This window comes from Mya arenaria, chromosome 17 (genome assembly GCF_026914265.1).
Source record: "Mya arenaria isolate MELC-2E11 chromosome 17, ASM2691426v1".
NCBI classification, from domain to species: domain Eukaryota; kingdom Metazoa; phylum Mollusca; class Bivalvia; order Myida; family Myidae; genus Mya; species Mya arenaria.
In genome coordinates this window covers 12,890,633-12,897,732 of record NC_069138.1, presented here as the reverse complement: position 1 = coordinate 12,897,732, position 7,100 = coordinate 12,890,633, and positions in this window count along the sequence as shown.

Sequence of the window (7,100 nt, the reverse complement as noted above, 5' to 3'; positions counted from 1 at the left end):
CTAACAATCTTAACGGAGAACTCGCCGAATGAGGGGGTCCCGCGTGACAGTGTTGTACACTGGTGCACGTTAAAGAACCAGGGTAGCTCTTACCAGAGTCACAATCTGTCTGTGAAAAATGCTAAAAAACGCCCTAAAATCACTAACAATCTTAACGGAGAACTCGCCGAATGAGCCTTGCCCGAGTGCGAAAATAAATAAGCTTACATACACACTCTGTGTATCCCCTTTTAAGTTACATACTCACCCCGTACCTTTCATATCTGCCGAAATCCTTTTTAAAGACATTTATCATCAGCAAGCATAAATTAAAAAAATAAAACAACAAAATACACTAACCCAATCCGCTTAGCTAATCCACTCAAGCATCAAATGATTGATAGAAAGCGCGCAATTGTAGAGTCAGCATTGCGCAGAAAATGCAATATATACCAAGTTCAAGTTCAAGGTCGCAGTACTTAAACGTGCAAAATGCTAGCATACGTATGTGGGTTAAATCCTTCGTGGCAGTAGTATCAGCGATTTGAGAAGGTGATTTATTATTATCATTATGTTGTTATTATAAGCAGTAGCAGCTGCTATAAATACCATTGACGTTTATTTTTTGTTCATATACTATAAAAAGTTATACTGTATTCTTTTATTTCAATCAAAACTATGAAAAAGTAAATATTATATCATAAAATGTACATACTGTTTATATATGTGTGTCACATAGTATTTATTGATGTACAGTCGAAACTCGCTATGTCGAACTCTGTTATCTCGTTATTCTGGTAATGTCGAACTTTTTTCCGAATGTTTTGGGTTTTATAATTCGATTGTATCGAATGTTGGTTATCTCGAAATACCCCCAAAGGTCCCAACGACTTCGCCATAGCGAGTTTAGACTGTATACGTGCGTCAATATAATGTTTATTATGTACATTGTATTTCGCCAAACGGACTTTGTACAGCTTTAAACCGGTTAAACTGAAGAGAAATAAAACACGCCTATTCTAAATAAAAACGTTCACCTCCTTATCAAAGCCTGTATAGGCTATAGTATAATTATATGCTATTTCATTGTCCTTATTGAATTTGAATAGTAGAGTACCATATATTGTCCCATACACGTACATGTTCGCTACCCAAACCACAGCTTGGGATCAAACGTGTACTGGACATCATTGGGTCCGTCTTGTAGGAACGCACGTGTACTGGACATTATTGGGTCCGTCTTGTAGGAACGCACGTGTACTGGACATTATTGGGTCCGTCTTGTGGGAACGCACGTGTACTGGACATTATTGGGTCCGTCTTGTGGGAACGCACGTGTACTGGACATTATTGGGTCCGTCTTGTAGGAACGCACGTGTACTGGACATTATTGGGTCCGTCTTGTGGGAACGCACGTGTACTGGACATCATTGGGTCCGTCTTGTGGGAACGCACGTGTACTGGACATCATTGGGTCCGTCTTGTGGGAACGCACGTGTACTGGACATCATTGGGTCCGTCTTGTGGGAACGCACGTGTACTGGACATTATTGGGTCCGTCTTGTGGGAACGCACGTGTACTGGACATTATTGGGTCCGTCTTGTGGGAACGCACGTGTACTGGACATTATTGGGTCCGTCTTGTAGGAACGCACGTGTACTGGACATTATTGGGTCCGTCTTATGGGAACGCACGTGTACTGGACATTATTGGGTCCTTCGTCTAGAAACGCACGTGAATTGGACATTATTGGGTCCGTTTTGTGGGATCGCACGTGTACTGGACATTATTGGGTTCGTCTTATTGGAACGCACGTGTACTGGACATTATTGGGTCCGTCTTATGAGAACGCACGTGTACTGGACATTATTGGGTCCGTCTTGTGGGAACGCACGTGTACTGGACATTATTGGGTCCGTCTTGCGAGAACGCACGTGTACTGGACATTATTGGGTCCGTCTTGCGAGAACGCACGTGTACTGGACATTATTGGGTCCGTCTTGTGGGAACGCACGTGTACTGGACATTATTGGGTCCGTCTTGCGAGAACGCACGTGTACTGGACATTATTGGGTCCGTCTTATTGGAACGCACGTGTACTGGACATTATTGGGTCCGTCTTGTGGGAACGCACGTGTACTGGACATTATTGGGTCCGTCTTATGGGAACGCATGTGTACTGGACATTATTGGGTCCGACTTGTGGAAATGCACGTGTACTGGACATTATTGGGTCCGTCTTGTGGAAATGCACGTGTACTGGACATTGTTGGGTCCGTCTTATGAGAACGCACGTTTTCTGGACGGTATTGGGTCCGTCTTATGAGAACGCACGTGTACTGGACATTATTGGGTCCGTCTTGCGAGAACGCACGTGTACAGAACATTATTTGGTCCGTCTTATGGGAACGCACGTGTACAAAACATTATTTGGTCAGTCTTATGGGAACGCACGTGTACTGGACATTATTTGGTCCGTCTTATGTGAACGCACGTGTACTGGACATCATTGGGTCCATCTTGCGTGAATGCACGTGTACTGGACATTATTTGGTCCGTCTTATGGGAACGCACGTGTACTGGACATTATTTGGTCCGTCTTATGGGAACGCACGTGTACTGGACATTATTTGGTCAGTCTTATGGGAACGCACGTGTACTGGACATTATTTGGTCAGTCTTATGGGAACGCACGTGTACTGAACATTATTTGGTCAGTCTTATGGGAACGCACGCGTACTGGACATTATTTGGTCAGTCTTATGGGAACGCACGTGTACTGGACATTATTTGGTCAGTCTTATGGGAACGCACGTGTACTCAGTCTTATGGGAACGCACGTGTACTGGACATTATTGGGTCCTTCTTATTAAAACGCACGTGTACTGGACATTATTTGGTCAGTCTTATGGGAACGCACGTGTACTGGACATTATTGGGTCAGTCTTATGGGAACGCACGTGTACTGGACATTATTGGGTCCTTCTTATTAAAACGCACGTGTACTGGACATTATTGGGTCCTTCTTATTAAAACGCACGTGTACTGGACATTATTTGGTCAGTCTTATGGGAACGCACGTGTACTGGACATTATTGGGTCAGTCTTATGGGAACGCACGTGTACTGGACATTATTGGGTCCGTCTTGTGGGAACGCACGTGTACTGGACATTATTGGGTCAGTCTTATGGGAACGCACGTGTACTGGACATTATTGGGTCCGTCTTATGGGAACGCACGTGTACTGGACATTATTGGGTCCGTCTTGTGGGAACGCACGTGTACTGGACATTATTTGGTCAGTCTTATGGGAACGCACGTGTACTGGACATTATTGGGTCAGTCTTATGGGAACGCACGTGTACTGGACATTATTGGGTCAGTCTTATGGGAACGCACGTGTAATGGACATTATTTAGTCTGTCTTATGGGAACGCACGTGTACTCAACATTATTTGAACCGTCTTATGGGGACGCACGCGTACTGGAAATTATTGCGTCCGTCTTATGAGAACGCACGTGTACTGGACATTATTGGGTCCGTCCTCTAGAAACGCACGCGTACTGGAAATTATTGCGTCCGTCTTATGGGAACGCACGTGTACTGGACATTATTGGGTCCGTCCTCTAGAAACGCACGCGTACTGGAAATTATTGCGTCCGTCTTATTGGAACGCACGTGTACTGGACATTATTTGGTCCGTCTTATGGGAACGCACGTGTACTGGACATTATTTGGTCAGTCTTATGGGAACGCACGTGTACTGGACATTATTTGGTCAGTCTTATGGGAACGCACGTGTACTGGACATTATTGGGTCCGTCTTGTGGGAACGCACGTGTACTGGACATTATTTGGTCAGTCTTTAAATGGGAACGCACGTGTACTGGACATAATGGAGTTGACAATTTTAGCAAATATTAACATATCCAGTCAAACGTTTTTTGTTAAAATATGTCGCCTTACAACCACGAATAATGCCCAACAAATTGTAACCACGGCCCCCCAGGTCCGGGGGTATACTGGGATAGCGGGGGAAATGGGCCGTGTTTTTACCTTCGTGGTAGCCCCGCAGTACCGAGTGAGTGTGGTGATTTTGTTTTTGCCCCGATAGTAGCGGGTATGGGCCTTACCTATGATGTCCCGGGGGTGCAGGGGCATTTGGCGGAGATTTTACCAGCAATGTGTTTCGGGATTTTACCCGGGATTAGCTGAACCGAAGGTCAAAGTCTCCGCTAAGGGGGTGGGGGCGTGATTAAAATTGACTGGTGCATAAAGGACACGAAAATCGGTGGATTCGATCGCTGATATTAAAGATGGCCTTATTAACACTGCGCCAACTAAGTTTTGAAGAAATCAAAAATATACGAGAGGTCCCCACTTTCCCGAGCAGTCATCCATCTGTACTTTCTTTTGAAAGGAATGTTCAAATGTTAATGACCTTTCCTACTATCATTTTTTATCAGTTCTAATCAAGTTTGAATGGGTTTGATGTCATCACGCGTAGATATAATATATGCCCTGTATATCTACATAAAATAGTCCAACCTTTGACAAAGCATTCTCTAATCGACTGTACGTTGACCTCTGAAGTTAAAAACTCACGGGTGCATTAATTTTATGAATGTCGAGATCTACATTATGAGCCCTTGTAATGGTTTGAAGGGATTCGCTCATGGTTTGTAAAATGCACGTTTTTATTACGAAATTATGTGCGACAAATCATAAGGAGTGTTAAAACTAAAATACTGACATACTGTTGCAGTAGCAAATGTTGATATTTGCGCAAATGTCGCCATTAGAGACCTAAATTTACAAAGCAATACTAATTGCTTTAAGCGATTCTTTGTTGTGTGATATGTTGATTTACATTATCACGTGATGTTATCAGTGTAATGTTAAGAAGTCAAAATATCCATCAATGTTGAATATATGTCCTTGTGGCCATGTGGTGGAGGCGCTGGTTTTCTATTTTCTTCTTGATTTAACTGGCGTGGGTTCGCACCCACTAAAACAAAATATATAAAATTGACATTATTTTTTATACTTTAATTGTATTTTTTTCTGCAATTTTGATATTATCAAGTTGAATAATGATAGAATAAGTGTATTAAATTGCATTACCGGGAAAACTTATTTTAGGTCCAAAAACATGAGTGAGTCCCTTTAAATGTATGTTTGGATGAATGAATACATAATCATTTAAATAAACAAAATGAGCACATGACCACACTCTCGAGTTATACATCGTGCCAACGAGCGTGATACTATACAGTAATGTTGTAATAATTAAGTTGTTTAACAATTGTTGTAAAATAAAGAAGTTAATAATTATAACTCAAAATAGCCTGAAAGTCTTTTAACTAATGTGCGATTTGCTTAATATGCGTTTGTACTAACTTCGAATATGTGTTTACAAAAATAAATGGCTTGATGCGACGCAGTTTATATTAGTAAATTCTGGGTTTAGCTGCTAAATTGAAATTACTACGCGATCTACTTTTAGTGTTAACCGTTCATATAAATCCGCAACTGGAACAACTTGGCCATTATCAAACATAATAATAATCTCGAAGCTTGCCGGAGATGGCCGAGTTGTTACGATTTATCCATTATGGAAAATTTCCGAGGTGTTCCGATTTGTAGTAAAAGTCTCGTGATTTTGTTATCGATCACATTTGTAAACCCTCAAGATAAAATAGTATACTAGAATAACTGCATGGCCTTGATAATGCTAGCGTTGCATACGTAGTAAACTTTAGATTCGATTGACTGTAGTTTTTGAAAAGATTGGTAAAAAAGATTGTAAGCTATTTAAAGATGCACTCTTACCACCAAATAAGATTTACCACACTTAATACAGTTGCATTACTATACCAAAAAGGAGGTATTAATGTCGAAAAAGTTTTTTTATGAAGGATACCGGTATTTCTACCATATGAGACGATTGTAGATCGCACAATTTTCTTAGCACTCACCAATCATTTAATATTTCGGCGTTTTCAGCTTTTGAATACCCGGTTACACTCATGTTATCAGTGATTAATTCTTTCCGTATTAAAATGCATTATTTAGTAAGTAGTTAAAGGTTCATCACTCAAAATTTATGGTTGTTGTACATGTGTAAGTATTGATGTTGAATAAGAGTGTCACTTTAATACTTTTAACCACAGGCGGCAGTTACGTTTATTAAACCCACCCTATATGCTACTGCTAACATTAAAATGATAAATCACTGCAAGATGGAATGGATGTCAACTCGTCTCTATGCCTTAGAATTTTACAGTTATTGATAGGAAAACGATTTTCAGATCGAGGGCACATCAACCCTGACCTTTGACCTACTGTCCTCAAAATTACTAGAGCTTATTTGCTGGTCATTACCAAGCTGCCTACCAAGTGTGAGTTCTCTAGGCCTAAGTGTTCTTTAATTATTAATCATAGACAGATTTTCAGATCGAGGTCACATTAACCTTGACCTTTGATCCACTGACCTCAAAATCAAAACAGTTTATATACTGGTCATTACAAACCAGCCTACCAAAGCTTGAGGCCACTGGGACTAAGCGTTATTTACTTCTTATTTCCAGCCCGCGGTCACCACCACCTTGACCTTTGACCTCAAAATCAATAGGTTCATATGCAGGACATTACCATCATGCCTACCAAGCTTGAAGTCTCTGGGCATAAGCATTTTTGAGTCATAAATCGGAAACGGATTTTAAGCTCGGTCACCACGACCTTGACCTAACGACCTCAAAATCAATAGGATTCATCCGCTGGTCTTTACAAACCTGCCAACCAACTTTGAGGTCGCTGAGTTATAGCGTTCTTCAGTTATTGATCTGACCAATTTTTAGATCGAGGTCACCACAGCCTTGACCCACTGACGTCAAAATCAATAGGTTTAATCTACTAGACATTACCAACCTGCCTAACAAGCTTGAGATCCCTAAGCCTAAGCGTTCCCCAGTTATTTATTGATCGGAAGTGGATTTTCAGCTGGAGGTCACCAGGACCTTGACCGTTGACCCCCAGAACTCAAAATAAATGGGGTTTATTTGTTTGTCATAACTAACCAGCCTACCAAGTTTGAGGTCACTGGGCCTAAGCGTTCT